Below are 14,740 nucleotides of genomic sequence, written 5' to 3'. Positions count from 1 at the left end.
GCCAGCGCCGCAAGGCGGAAGATTAGCCTAGTGAGCCACGGCGCTGGCCCTCAACCCCTTTAACACTGAGTTGCAGGAGCTAAATTCCAGATGGGTCCCTTCTTCTACCGACCCCAACTCATAGGACCCCAGCTCTAACCCCAGGCACAGCACACAAAAATACTGGGATCCCACTGCCTCATTGCAGCATGCTCATACGATGCAGGCTCCAAACCAGAAGAAGCAATCTGCAAAGAACAAAGGCTACCATCCCAGCTCAGTGCCTGGAACAGTGGCTCAGAGATTTTGCCCATGGGAAAAGGCAATTTCTAGCTCTCTGCAAAGGAAGTGACTTTATTGGAAAGCCTAAAGGCATTCTCATAAACAATAGAGATTTTCTTGGTAGGCAGTCAGGAGACAGCTGGTAGGTCTATGCAAACAACAAGCTAAATGACAGGCCACCTACTTTAACAGGAAAAGAGATAAGAAGACCCCTCCTGGTGTCAGAACAAACTTCAAACTCTGGCCTCAAAAACTATTCTGCCTGAATTTAATTGAATCAGACTGTCAAGAAATGTATTCCACAGGGCATATTTGCAAACAACAGAGCAATGATTCTGCAATTAGTGAAGAATAACCATGGTCATACCAACAGAGGTAGGCAGTTTAACAGAAATCAGTGAAAGAGACAGTCAAGGAGAACCCTGTTAAAAACCTCAGTCATTCCAAGATGACTGTGTGCACGACCAAGCCTCTGAGGAGTGACAACAGAGGCATCCCACTGGGAGGAAAATAGATTTCACTAAAATAGTCTAGATAAGTGGCAAAACAAATAAACATACAAACTAATAAAGCTAATTATGTTTCAGGATTGGCTCATATTTTAATCAGTATACCTCACACATAATATAAAGGGCACTGTAGTTGTTGACATTGGAGGAAGGGATAATACACATAGAATGGTACGATGAAGGATATTTTTATTATGAGCCTTTAATACTGTATTAATTGCTTAATACAAAGTAATAGCTACTGGGGCCAGCGCTGTGGCATAGCAGGTAAAGCCACCGCCTGCAGTGCCGGCATCCCATATGGGTGCCGGTTCAAATCCTGGCTACTTCTCATCTGACCCATCTCTCTGCTATGGCCTGGGATAGCAATAGAAGATGGCCCATCCACTGCTTTCCCAGGCCACAGCAGAGAGCTGGATCGGAAGAGGAGCAGCCAGGACTCGAATAAAGGAACTGGCGCCCACACGAGAGGCTGGTGCCACAGACAGAGACAGCCTACCCCCCATGGCTCCGGCCCCTTTACTGGGCAGTATTTAAAATGCACACAAATTCAAGTTCCTAGGTGCACTTGGAGGGGGTTCTCAACCTGGCACCGTTCAGCTGGAGTTGGAAACCCTCTGCCTTCCCCAGGAAATCTCCCTCCATTGAAGTAGCGTTGTACTCCCAGCCCGAGATTGGCTTCCCCAAGCTATGCCTTCCAGATGGGCAGCCAGAGCCCCAGGCGGCAGTGGTGGGGGCGGCCAGAGCCCCGGGTGGGGGTTGGTGGGGGCGGCCAGCCCCTCACACTGTCGGTCCGCACAGACACCTGCTGTAGGTGCACAATACCAAACAGACCCCCAAGATGTAGTACCGGAGATGGGGGCAGAAGCCATCTCCTGAGTGATTTTTATTTTTTAAAACTTTTATTTCTTTGCAAGGAAAAATGACAGAAAGAATCTTCCATATGCTGGCTCTGTCCTCAGATGCCTGCACAGAGCTGGCGCTGGGCCAAAGTCAGGAGGCAGGAGCTCCCGTGTGAGCGACAGGGACCCCAAGCACTTGGGCCCTCGTCGTCGACGCCTTCTCAGGCCTTAGCAGGGAGCTGGGCTAGAAGCAGAGAGGCGGGGACATCCAAATGGTGGCTTCACCCATGGCACTGGTGCCCGTCCCCAAGGAACACTTTCCACGTTGAATTACCTTTGATAAATTACCTTGGCTACATACCGTGTTAAGTAAGGGATGTCATTAAAATTAACACCACCTGTTAAAAAAAAAAAAAGAAGATGGCCCAAGTCCTTGGGTCCCTGCACTGGCATGGGAGACCTGGAAGAAGCTCCTGGCTCCTGGCTTCAGATCGGCGCAACTCCAGCTGTTGTGGCCATCTGGGGAGTGAACCAGCGGATGGAAGACCTCTCTCTCTCTCTGCCTCTCCTTCTCTCTCTGTGTAACTCTGACTTTCAAATAAATAAATAAATCTTAAAAAAAGTAACAGCTACCTTTATAAATATAATTTATTTTCATTATTTTGTAAACTTGTTTGAAAGGTAGAGAGAGAGAGAGTGAGAGCGAGCGAGCTAGACAGAAAACGAGCTCTCAGTTGCTGGTTCAGTCCCCAAATGCTTGAAACTGCCAGGACTGAGCCAGGTTGAGCTGCAACCAAGAACTGGAAACTCAGTCTAGTTCTCTCACATGGGTGGCAGGAAACCAATTATTTGAGCCATCACTGCTGCTTCCCAGGGTCTGCATTAGCAGAAAGCCAGAATCAGGAACTGGAGTTGGGTATACAACCCAAGCACTCCAATATGGGACACAGGCATATTAACTAGGGTCTTCAGCACTAGGGTATAGGTCTCCTCATAGTTGATTTTTTTTAAAGTTTTTTTTTTTTTGACAGGCAGAGTGGACAGTGAGAGAGAGAGAGACAGAAAGGTCTTCCTTTGCCGTTGGTTCACCCTCCAATGGCCACTGCAGCAGATGCGCTGCGACTGGCGCACCGCACTGATCCGAAGGCAGGAGCCAGGTGCTTCTCCTGGTCTCCCAAGGACTTGGGCCATCCTCCACTGCACTCCCGGGCCACAGCAGAGAGCTGGCCTGGAAGAGGGGCAACTGGGACAGAATCCAGTGCCCCGACCGGGACTAGAACCCAGTGTGCCAGCACCGCAGGCGGAGGATTAGCCTAGTGAGCTGCGGCACCGGCCATAGTTGATTTTTTAAAGATTTATTGATTTATTTAAAAGTAAGAGTTAAAGAGAGACAGAGATCTTCAATCAGCTGGTTCACTACCCAAATGGTCTCAACAGCCAAGCTGGGCCAGGCTGAAGCCAGGAGCTGGGAGCTTCATCTGGGTCTCCAACGTACTTGGGCCATCTTCTGCCACTTTTCTAGGCCATTAACAAGGATCTGGACCAAAAGTAGAGCAGCTGGAACATGAACCTGTACCCATATGGGATGCCAGTGTCACAGGCAGCAGCTTAACCCACTATGCCACAACAGTCCCATAAAATTGACTATTAAAGAACAAATATAAAATCATGGAATGGACATAGTTTTTGTTTCCTAGTAAATTTCCTTGCACTTTGTTTAAATGGTCAGTTTATATTAAATACCCTGTGCTAACCTCTCCACATTTATAATTAATGGTATTTATTCCTGCAGACACTCAAGAAGTACATAAAGTATATCAAATCTCTCAAATTTCATCAAACACAGTAAATGTAAATAAACATGGAAGGAGTGAGGGCTGGATGGCTGACATTCACTGGCATCCTCCCTAATATGAGGATACTTTCAAAAAGTTCGTGGAAACTGGAATTAAAAGATAAATTTCCTTTTGTGTAAGAAAATTGTAAAACTCATGCAGTTTTTCATAGCTTGCATTAATGACTTTTTTGATAACTCCTCATCTATATGGATTTCAAAACTGTTTGGCACACAAATCATCTTTTTATTCCATTTCCATGAATTTTTTGAAGTCCCCACATTTTAGCACATGTTTAGTCCTTGAATGGTCAGGGACTCCATAAAATAATTTTGGGAATTCATGGACTCCCAGCAAAGCTCACATATAAGGAAACCACAGACCAATCTCACTTTTAAATACTGATGTCAAATAAAATACTAACAAACAAAATCTAGCAGTAAATTGAAAGAGTAAAAACCATGGGGTCCATCCTAAGAGTGCAATAATTATCCAATATTAGGAAATATACATAATTTACTATATTAATAGGTCCAGTGAGAAAACCCACATGATCATCTAAATAGATGCCCAGAAGGTGAATTTAACAAAAATTTACACACATTCCTGATTTAGTCATCTAGGAATGGATACTTCCTTGACATAATTTTACACTAGGTGCCTATAAGCAAAAGCCATTATCATGCTACATAATGAAATGTGAGAATTTCTATTAAAGTCAGGGAAAAGGTGAAAATCCCCATTATCACCACTATTACCATTCTGAAGGCATTATATAATACAATTAGACAAGAGAATGAAGTGAGGCATAAACTTTGGATAGCTAGCAGCAAAATAATTTCTATTTGTTGATGACATAGCTGCATAAATTGAAAAACTGAGGAAATCTATAGGAAAACCTATCAGAAACCATAATAGGATTCAGTGAAGTACTGGTAATTGCTTTCCCACAACCAGCTCAAAAAGATAAGGGGAAAATAATCTCCTTCACAATAGCAACCAAAAATAGGAATAATGATAACAGGGAATATAGAACATATAGAAAGAGGCCGGTGCCGCAGCTCACCAGGCTAGTCCTCTGCCTGCGGCGCCGGCACACCGGGTTCTGGTCCTGGTCGAAGTGCCAGATTCTGTCCCGGTTGCCCCTCTTCCAGTCCAGCTCTCTGCTGTGGCCAGGGAGTACAGTGGAGGATGGCCCAAGTGCTTGGGCCCTGCACCCGCATGGGAGACCAGGAGGAGGCGCCTGGCTCCTGGCTTCGGATTGGTGCAGCGCACTGGCTATGGTGGCCATTTGGGGGGGTGAACCAACGGAAGGAAGACCTTTCTCTGTCTCTTTCTCTCTCACTGTCTAAACTACGCCTGTCAAAAAAAAAAAAAAAAAAAAACCGAACATATAGAAAGAAAACAAAATAATTCTACTTGGTAACATAAAAGATTTGGATAAATAGAAATCTATATTTTACTCTGCAACAGGAAGACTCACTAGGCTAATCCTCCGCCTTGCGGCGCCGGCACACCAGGTTCTAGTCCCGGTCGGGGCGCCGGATTCTGTCCCGGTTGCCCCTCTTCCAGGCCAGCTCTCTGCTGTGGCCCAGGAGTGCAGTGGAGGATGGCCCAAGTGCTTGGGCCCTGCACCCCATGGGAGACCAGGAGAAGTACCTGGCTCCTGCCATCGGATCAGCGTGGTGCGCCGGCTGCGGCGGCCATTGGAGGGTGAACCAACGGCAAAGGAAGATCTTTCTCTCTGTCTCTCTCTCTCACTGTCCACTCTGCCTGTCAAAAAAAAAAATGACAATTTTCTCTAGCTTACAAATTTCAATATAATTGCTATCAAAATACCAATATGCTATTTTATATCCTCTTTACCATAACAAAATACTGCTAGTGTTCACCTGAAAGATTAAATATGTGAGAATAAGCAGAAGTTTTCTGGAAAAGAAGACACAAGATGATTTGTCCCATCAGATATGAAAATATACTATGAAATCACATTGATTGAAATGGGGTGGCACTGCTGCAAGCATAGACATGCAGATCAATGGACAGAACAGAAAATACAGAAATAAAAACAAGCACAACATGAGAACTGCATCTGCAATAAAGGTGAAATTTCAGATCAACAGGTCAAGAATGTATCTAATAGATGGTTCTAGACCAGGCCCCTGCCCCAGACCATCCCCCAAATAAACCCCAAAATAAATGCAGATCAAAGCTGTTACTGTAAAACCGAAACTGTGAATGTACGAGCAGAGAACACAAGTGAAGCATTTTTAATATAGAATTTTGGAATGGAGAAGGTCTTTTTGTAAAGCATCAAATGAAACCTAGAAGCCATAAAGGAAATTATTGATAATCCTGCCCACATCAGTTCAAACAACATTTCTCTTTGTATAGACCACAGGCAAAGTCAAATGACAACAAATGGGTGTGGGCACCATTTGTGGAAATATTAACATTTTTTCAACATTACTTCTTATAACAAAACTTGAGGAAAATAATAGCCACTAAGATGTGCTTGACCAAGTAAATTCTGGCAGACCCATGCAATGCAGTATCATGAATTTGTTTTGTTTTGTTTTCAATGAAGCAAATCTAATGATACAGAAAGATGTGAATGACGAACTGCTATGTGTTATGTGAAAAAGGCAAATTGAAGAAGCCCCATTAGCGTAAAAAAGTATATTTATACTTACCTTTACATAGAGAGAAATATGCTCGTTTAGATAAGCATAGAAAATGTCTGTGAAGATGTACTAGAAACGATTAACAGTTATTGTCTCTGGGGATTGGTACTGGGAGAGAAAAGGACTGGGTAAGGATTTGTTTTTTCGTTTATACATTCATTCAATGAATACTGACTGAAGTGCTATTACACACCAGCATGGTTTTAGGTCCTGAGGATAGACATGAGATTTCTACTCTTATTCGTGAAGGGGAGCCAGACAGCACACAATTACATAAATACACAACACAATTTCAGACAGTGATAAAGTCCATGACAGAAAGCACACAGGGTGACATGAGTGAGCAGTGGGGTAAAGAATTGAGGGGCTAGCTCGCATTGCATGGTTGGGCAGAGGCCTGAGGAGGTTAACAATTGCGGTGAGACATAAACGATAAGAAGGAATCAGTCCGGAAAATAAAGGGAGAAAACATTCCAAAGAGAAGGAACACTCAGTGCAGAGGACGCAAAGTAAGAACAACCTTGGTAGGTTCTGGAAACAAGAGGCCAGTGTAGCTGGAGATTGGTAAATGAAAGGCAGAATCTGCATTGATTTTCTTTTATATCTTCTAAATAACAAGCTTGTGGTAATTTTTGAAATAACAATATATTAATGCTTTCAAAAGAGATCAAGAAAATCAGACAGATCAACTCCATCACTGGCTATGTTACCTAAGTCAAGTTAATGTCACTAAGCCTCAGCTTCTTCACTTGTAAAATGAGGAAAAGTACACTCACCTCAGAGGGCTGAAGTGCAAATTAAATTAAATCTATGTAAAGGGCTGTTTTGGTTAGGGCTCTTTTGGATGCAACGCACAGAAACCCAGTGAAGCTAGATCACGAATCAGAAATCCAAGGACAGGAAGTGAAGTAACAGACAGAGCTCATTATGCCTGGAGCTGCAGGAAGTTTCTGGATGAGGCATGGACTTCTGCCCTAGAGCTTTGCCATTACTATAACTCATCTATACTACATGTCTATCTGCCCCATGCTCCTCACTCAGCCAATCACCTTTGACTGCTCCCCTAGAATTTCAACAGGCACTTGGTCCATAATGCCCCCCATCAACCAGCATCCTGGTGTACTGGACCTGTCAGCTCAGCTCCCCACAACTAACTGGCAACTCCCCCTCTGGATCCCTTATTTCACATTCCCAAGAGAGCAATCTGATTGGCCCACTTCATCGTCTTAGGCTGGGCCACACAACTCACAGGTTGTGGGGCGGGCCTTGGATCAAGTGCTGGGGGGGAAGTAATACATACTTACTCATTTTGCTTGACCATTTGGCAGGAGCCATAGTACAGCCAATTCTCCCAGTAGAGAACGTAAGGATGGCAGGCAAGAGGTGGAATCTCTGATGCATGTGTGAAGCGGGGTGACTGGCGCGTGGTAAGTATTCAAGAAACAGTCGTGTTTATTAACGGTAACATTATGCCACTTCTTACAGGAAGCCTTCCCAGAACTCTCAACTTCTTCTCCCAGATCAGAACCCCTGTTGCAGGAATCATCCAAATTAAGAATGCAATGAAATTGCTTCAGATAGGGCAGACTTTTAAGGCTTTCTAGGGGTAAAGCACTGTACTGGGCAGTGGGAGAAGAGCTACAGAAATGAATCAGCCCCTTATCCTGGCCTCAAGGAGCTCTCAGGGTAGTGCAAGGTAAAAAGCAACCTGAGCCATGAGAGATCCAGAGATAGGGAGCTCTGGGAGTTCAGAAAAGGCCAAAGACTGTTGTTTATCCATATGTATGCCTGTCTCCTGGATACCTCCCCTTAGATGTCCCAAAGGCACTTCGAACTAAACATATTTAAAACTGATCTCATCTGCTCCCTCCCAAACCTGTTCCTCTTCTCAGATTCCCTGTCTCAGTGAGGCAAGTTCATCCAACCCAGTTGCTCAAGCTTGAAACCTGAGCTGCAGCAGCTCACAATGTCAGCTGTTGCAGTTGCTAAAGTTGTCCCTGAACCTTTGGTGTGTGTTTGCCTTGCCCCAAAGGTCAGAACTAATAATAAACTTGAGCACTGCTGAAGGACAGGGAAATTAAAACCAGCCTGGAGACAGGCAAGACCCGGAGTACACTAGGGTTGATTTCGGATTTCGCCTCTCGTGTCAATGGTTATGATCCCCTTTCAGGAAAGCGGGTCAACAGGAGCCTCCAAGATGTTCATGCCATTTTTCCGCGTAATGCAGCTTCTAAATCAATATGCATCCGCCCCCACTTGCAAACAGTAAAAGCTCTAAGCACAACATTAGCCTCTGCAGGGTGGTTTTTGATGGTCAGACACTGGGAGGTAGTCTTAATGTCCATCAAGAGAGGAAGGGTTAAGTGAATCGTGGCACAGCTGTCTGATAGAACATTCTACAACCATTACCGAGGGATGACGGCTGTGGAGATTCTATAGCAACAGGGAAAAATTATTATGCTGTAACTAAGGATACAGGGTTATGTGTACACTCCGATCGCAACAACGTAAAAACTGCATGGGTGCAGGATCTGCGGGTGGACATTTAAAATTTCTTCCCTATGAAATCAAAGTTTCAAATTTTCTTTGTCAGTTGCAACTCCCTCTCTGAGATATATATGTCTTTTCCTTCAGTCAGTCAACTATCTTAATTATGTGCCTTTTGGTACCAGGTCCTCCACTAGGTGCTTGGTGATTCAAAGTTTTGGGACGTTACAGCAGAACAGGAAGCAGATACAAAAATAAACAGCTTCAAAAGTATATGGGGCAGTCTGTGTGGCCGAGTACAGGCACAGTCACCCCCTGGCGGCGGCCCGACTACCTGCCCTTGGGTGGCTTTAACCGCTGCCTAAACAGCGTCTTTCACTCTCCCCGGCCCAGCTCCAGTCTGGTTCTCCAAGCGTCTAAGACTCCTCCCCCCTTTTCCTTCTGGGGCCCTCCATCCCCGAGCAAGCGTTCCAGCCGCGGTCAGGCCCCCACTCATTCCACCCCGTTTCTCTCACCCCCAGCTCCTCCCCTCCCCATAGCCTCCTTCCAGAAGGACTCTGCAAGGTTACGTCATAGTCACTGGTTCGCATGCGCCCTCGCCGCTGGCCAATTGGCGCGCCCCTGACCCAGCGGGGCCGGCTGTGGGGCTTTCCCTCTCCTCTTTCCGATGCTTTTAAAGTGGCCTGCTGGATGCCTTACTCTTAAGAGGTGCACGCAAACTCGTGGTTCTAAGAAACAGAACCAAGAAAAACTGCAAGCCCCAAAGCTCGCTACGCCCTTGTCGGCCATTGTCCCACCCACTTCCGACATCGATAAAGCCTTTTTCACTCTTTCAGCCTCCCTCCTTCAAGCCTGCAAATTGAAGCCCTGTCCACTGTGCGTCTCACTCCTCCTGACAGACCCAGCTGCGCTGGCGTCTCCGCACACACCGGGGCGGAGCTACAGGAGGCTGATGCAATCAAGACGGGCAGATGGGCAGCGTCTGCTAAAAGGGGCTGCTGGGGGTTGGGGTGCGGAGATGGCTATTAACAGCAGCCTTAGTAACCATAGTCAGAGTGGGACTTTAGTGTCTAAATGCTTTGTGCCTTTCTTTGAAGGGTTGTTCGTCGTGTGTGAAAATGTTAGAACACACATACCCTATTGGTTCAGCAATCTCATTTCTATGAAGCAGGGTACTTCAAAAGTTCATAGAACAATGAAGTTAAAAAAAAATCCGGCGCCGTGGCTCAATAGGCTAATCCTCCACCTTGCGGCGCCGGCACACCGGGTTCTAGTCCCGGTTGGGGCGCCGGATTCTGTCCCGGTTGCCCCTCTTCCAGGCCAGCTCTCTGCTATGGCCAGGGAGTGCAGTGGAGGATGGCCCAGGTGCTTGGGCCCTGCACCCCATGGGAGACCAGGAAAAGCACCTGGCTCCTGGCTCCTGCCAGGATCAGCGCGGTGCGCCGGCTGCAGCGGCGGCCATTGGAGGGTGAACCAACGGCAAAAGGAAGACCTTTCTCTCTGTCTCTCTCTCTCTCACTGTCCACTCTGCCTGTCAAAAAAAAAAAAAAAAAAAAAATTTATTCTGATGCAAAAAAATTAATATGCATGCATAATTAATTAGACTCATTTCCATGAACCTTTTGAAAACCCATCGCCTACATGGATTTCAAAAATTTTTACACCAAAATCTCTATTTTTGTGTGTATATGTGTTTATTTGTATATGTGTATATGTGCATATATATGTGTTTGTTTTTAAATAAGCTTTTTTCTTTCAGAAAAGTCTTAAATTTGCAAGACAAAAATTGCAAAGTAGTACAAAGAGTTTCCATAAATCCCACACCCAGCTTCCCCTACTAAAATCTCATATATTTGTCAAATTAGTATTTTTTTCCATTTTCCACAAACTTTTTCAAGTTCCCTCTTACACAAGAAAGCTTTAAAAGGTTCCAGGCAAAAATGGAAATAAAACAGAATCTTGAGTTCTCCATGAATTTTTTGAAGCCTGGAGTGTTGGGGTGTGTGTGTGTGTGTGTGTGTGTGTGTGTCAGAATCACCTATAAGACATGTTAAAACAGATTACTGGAAGCTGCCCACCCACCATCAGAGATTCTGATTCAGTAGGTCTGAACCTTCGATCTACAGGTGGGGAAAAAAAAACCCTCAAGGGGCCTATATGAACAAGTATAAACCTTACTAATTTATTTGCAATAAAGAGAAATTGAAAGTGTCACTGAGGAATAGAAGGTGATTGACAATTATATGGTTTATCAGTCTTTATAAACTGACATGTAAATGATGATAGTAGTGGTAGCTAACAACATGGAGCCATTCCACTATGTCAGGCACTGTGCTTGGGACTTTAAATTCATTATCTCAGTTTCTACAGCAATGCTCAGGAGTATTCCCATATCTAATTCACCTCATATTTACAGTTCAGAACAGTGTCTGAAACCCAGGATGTTGTCAGGAAATCTTTGTGGCCTCATAGGATCAGACCCCATCCCAGTCTAGTGGAGGAGAAAAAAAACAGGCAAAGAAAAACTTTAGGAGCTCAGAGGAGGAGATTGGGAAGGCTTCCAGGAGGAAGTGCTAAGTTGGAATTTCTCTAATAGGGGAAAAAGACCATCTCAGTCAAAACGAGTGAGTGGCAAAACTCCATTCCTAGACTTCAAGGCTTCATAGACTAAACAACATTTCAAAACCTTGCTAGGGAAGGATGAAATTCTGCTAAGGAAAGACACTAAAATTCTGCTAAGGAAAGACACAAACAACTCCCAGGGCAATTGTTTGGCCTAGCAGTTAAGACACTGGTAAAGATGCCCCAATCCCATATCCCATATCCAAGTACCTTCCTCAGAGTCCTAGCTCTTTTTCTCCCCCCTCTGGCTCCTGATTTCAGGCTTCCTCCTAATACAGACCCTGGGAGCAGCAGGTAGTGAATGACTAAAGTAGTTGAATTCCTGCCACTCATGAGAGATATCTGGATTGACTTCCTGGCTCCTGGCTTTGGTTTGGCTCTGGTCTGGCTCATCCCCAGACACTGTGGGCATTTGGGGAATGAACCAGCAGATAGGAGTAATTTTACATGTTCCCATACCTTCTCTCTTTCAATAATTTTTTTAAAAATGTTCCTAAATGAAAATTCAATAAGCACAAATTATTGCCTCCTATCACCATCAATCTCCCCACCCCCGAAAAAAAAAAAAAAGAATTACACATGGTCTCAGTGAAAAAATAATGCAACTTTTTTTTAACTTTTATTATGAAAAATTGCTAACACATATGAAAGTAGAAGGAAGAACTAGTGAATCCCCAAGTACCCATCACCCAACTTAACAATTATTGACTCATGGCCAGTATTACATTTATATTCCCAACATCTGTCTCATTCCATATTACTTTGAAGCAAATCCTAGATTTTTTTCTTTTTCTTTTTTTTTTAAGATTTATTCATTTATTTGAGAGGCAGAGTTACAGAATGAGAGAGGGAGAAACAGAAACAGAGGTCTTTCATCCTCTGGTTCTCTCCCCAAATGGCCATAATGGCCTGGGCTGGGCCAGACTGAAGCCAGGAACCAGAAGCTTCTTCTAGGTCTCCCCCGTGGGTGCAGGGGCCCAAGCACTGCTTCCCCAGGCACATTAGCAGGGAGCTAGATTGGAAATGGTGCAGTCGGCCCTTGGACTTACCCCTAAGGGTAAAGCAAAAAACCTGCCATGGGACTCCAAATCCCATTAAGTTGGCAGGTACCAATGCCATATTACTAGTTAAAGTGATCAGTTTAAGTTCATAACTTAATGACTAAAGTAGCTCATGACAAGATCATAAAGATAGGATTAAGTGTCAAAAGGATCACATAAATAAGACCAGTATCTGCTAATAATAATTGATAGAATTAAAAAGGAGAGAACAGTCCCACATGGGAAGCAGGAAACAAAGCAGACTCATAGAATGACAAGTGCCCTAAATAGCACTTTGGCCTCAGAATCAGCCCTTAAGACATTCAGATCTGGCTAAAAAGTTCATGAAAGTTTCGCAGGCATGGAAAGCCAAGACACTGTGGCAAAAAAAAAAAAAAAAAAAAAAACAAACACCAGACCTAAATGAAAGATCTCTGTGAGTGAGATCCCGGTGAAAAGAAGGGGCCATAAAGAAGGAGGTGCCTTTTTCTGAAGGGAGGAGAGAACGTCCACTTTGATTATGGCCTTGTCTAAAAAAGATTGGAGTTTGTGAACTCAAGAGGCTTCCACAGCCTTGGCAGCTCATGACAAGAGCTTTGGGTGATTACTGACGCCATAAACGAGTGTCAATTTGTTAAATCAACAACAGGAGTCGGGGCTGGCTCCATGGCACAGTAGGTTAATCCTCCACCTGTGGCACCAGCATCCCATATGGGCGCCGGTTCTAGTCTCGGCTGCTCCTCTTCAAATCCAGCTCTCTGCTGTGGCCTGGGAAAGCAGTAGAAGATAGCCCAAGAGCTTGGGCCCCTGCACCCACTACAGCATCCTTTTATATTCCTATTGGCAAAAAGTTTGTTAGGCACTTGTACAAGACTGCAGACCACTATTGGGAACTACTGGAATAACATTCACTAATTCAGTAGTATCTATTGACTTACACACAGACATACACACACACACAAATATACACACAGCCTAACATTTCTAGGGGGACACAAGTGTAAACAAGACAGATATAGTCCCTGTACTCTTACCAACATTCTCGTGAGGGAAACAGACGATTAACAAGTCAACCAATAAATCTAGAATATAATCTCAGAGTCATGATAAGTACAATTAATTGTAAAGTAAACAAAAAGGCAATAAAACGGGACAGAGGCAGGGCATCAGCACAATGGTGGAACAGAGTTCCAAGCTCTTATTTCCATTGAGAACCAAGCAGAAACTGGCAGAACCAACCTCACCAAAACTCTGAGAAATGTTCAATGGTTTACAGTAACCAAGTAAATGCTGAACAAAGAAAAAGAATGCGAAGTGGTAGGAATTCTCTATGGCATTTTTTTCCTTCTTTTGCCCCACCCCGTCATGAGTGGAGTGGTGGTCGCGAATAGGGTAACCCACATTTTCATGTGGGACCCTGGTCCCTGGTTCTAAAGGGAACAGATCAAACCTTGTGTGCAAATTATCATGTATGTGTGTTCAAACTTTCCTGGGAGCTGAAAGGCTGACGCAGGCATTCATTTCTGTTTCATTTCACTCAGAACTGAGACTGGAAAAATGACAAGCATTACTCAGAATCAACGAAAGAAAAACTAGCAATATGCAGATGTCTAGGGTAAAATATTACAGTCAAAACATCAAATAGACCACCTAAGGCCTGAGAATAAAGCTGGGCAGAATTTCTTTAAGAAATTAGGATGTTCAAAAGCAGCTGTGTATATGGGATAACTTAGAAAACCATGTGCATGCCTCATGCAATACACATGCTCGGAAAAGACCTGAGAAGACCCTAAGCTTTAACCATGAGCTGATTCCAAGGTTCAGTGCAAGCCTGGCTAAGTATTGAAGAAGGACTAGAAAACAGAGGAATTCAGCAAAGACGAGGAGGTGGGCATTTTTGTTTGTTTTAGCTCTTGACATTCAAGGAAATCTCTATCAAAATACTAACTGAGCACAAACCGAAGAACATAGACTTCAGTGACTACACACAAGGAATGCAGTCTTCGTAAAACTAGTTTTGGGAACGTCACTAAACAAATGTATTACTCAGCCTGTAAAAAAATTAAATAAACAACAAACTCAAAGAAGGATAGCTTAATTTATAGCCTTAACACTTCATGATATTCAAATATGTAGTTTTCAGCAACAGCAACAAATTGCAAACAAAGAAACAGGAAAGTACAGGCCATTTAAAGGAGCAAAAGAAACTGCGAGAAATTATCCCTAAAGAAGACTGGACATGAGATTTACTGCACAGGGGCCGGCGCTGCGGCATAGCTGCTAAAACCACCGCCTGCAGTGCTGGCATCCCATATGGGCGTCGGTTTGAATCCCAGCTGCTCCACTTCTGATCCAGCTCTCTGCTATGGCCTAGGAAAGCAGTGGAAGATGGCCCAAATGTGTGCCCCCCCTCCGTACTCGTGTGGGAGACATGGAAGAAGCTCCTGGCTCCTGGCTTCG

At 44.3% G+C, this 14,740-nt stretch overlaps 2 long non-coding RNA genes across 3 annotated transcripts in view; both read right to left on the bottom strand.

Annotated features, from left to right (window-relative positions):
• The window catches only part of LOC149119612 (uncharacterized), a 30,738-nt gene extending 23,493 nt beyond the window's left edge, over positions 1-7,245 (bottom strand). Inside the window, exon 1 of one of the 2 annotated variants that reach the window (XR_016228177.1) lies at positions 6,908-7,245. This is a non-coding gene — a long non-coding RNA (uncharacterized LOC149119612). The remainder of the gene's footprint in view (positions 1-6,907) is intronic. The other variant, XR_016228178.1, reaches the window with a different exon arrangement.
• LOC149119611 (uncharacterized) overlaps positions 1-7,962 on the bottom strand; it is a 53,205-nt gene extending 45,243 nt beyond the window's left edge. Inside the window, exon 1 of the long non-coding RNA XR_016228179.1 lies at positions 7,436-7,962. This is a non-coding gene — a long non-coding RNA (uncharacterized LOC149119611). The remainder of the gene's footprint in view (positions 1-7,435) is intronic.
• Between the last annotated feature and the right edge of the window lie 6,778 nt (positions 7,963-14,740).

The sequence above is a fragment of the Oryctolagus cuniculus genome, chromosome X, assembly GCF_051225735.1.
Source record: "Oryctolagus cuniculus isolate XC-2025 breed Fujian yellow rabbit chromosome X, ASM5122573v1, whole genome shotgun sequence".
In the NCBI taxonomy this organism is placed as follows: domain Eukaryota; kingdom Metazoa; phylum Chordata; class Mammalia; order Lagomorpha; family Leporidae; genus Oryctolagus; species Oryctolagus cuniculus.
The sequence above is the reverse complement of the archived record's forward strand: the minus strand, read 5'-3'. Positions and strand labels throughout refer to the sequence as shown.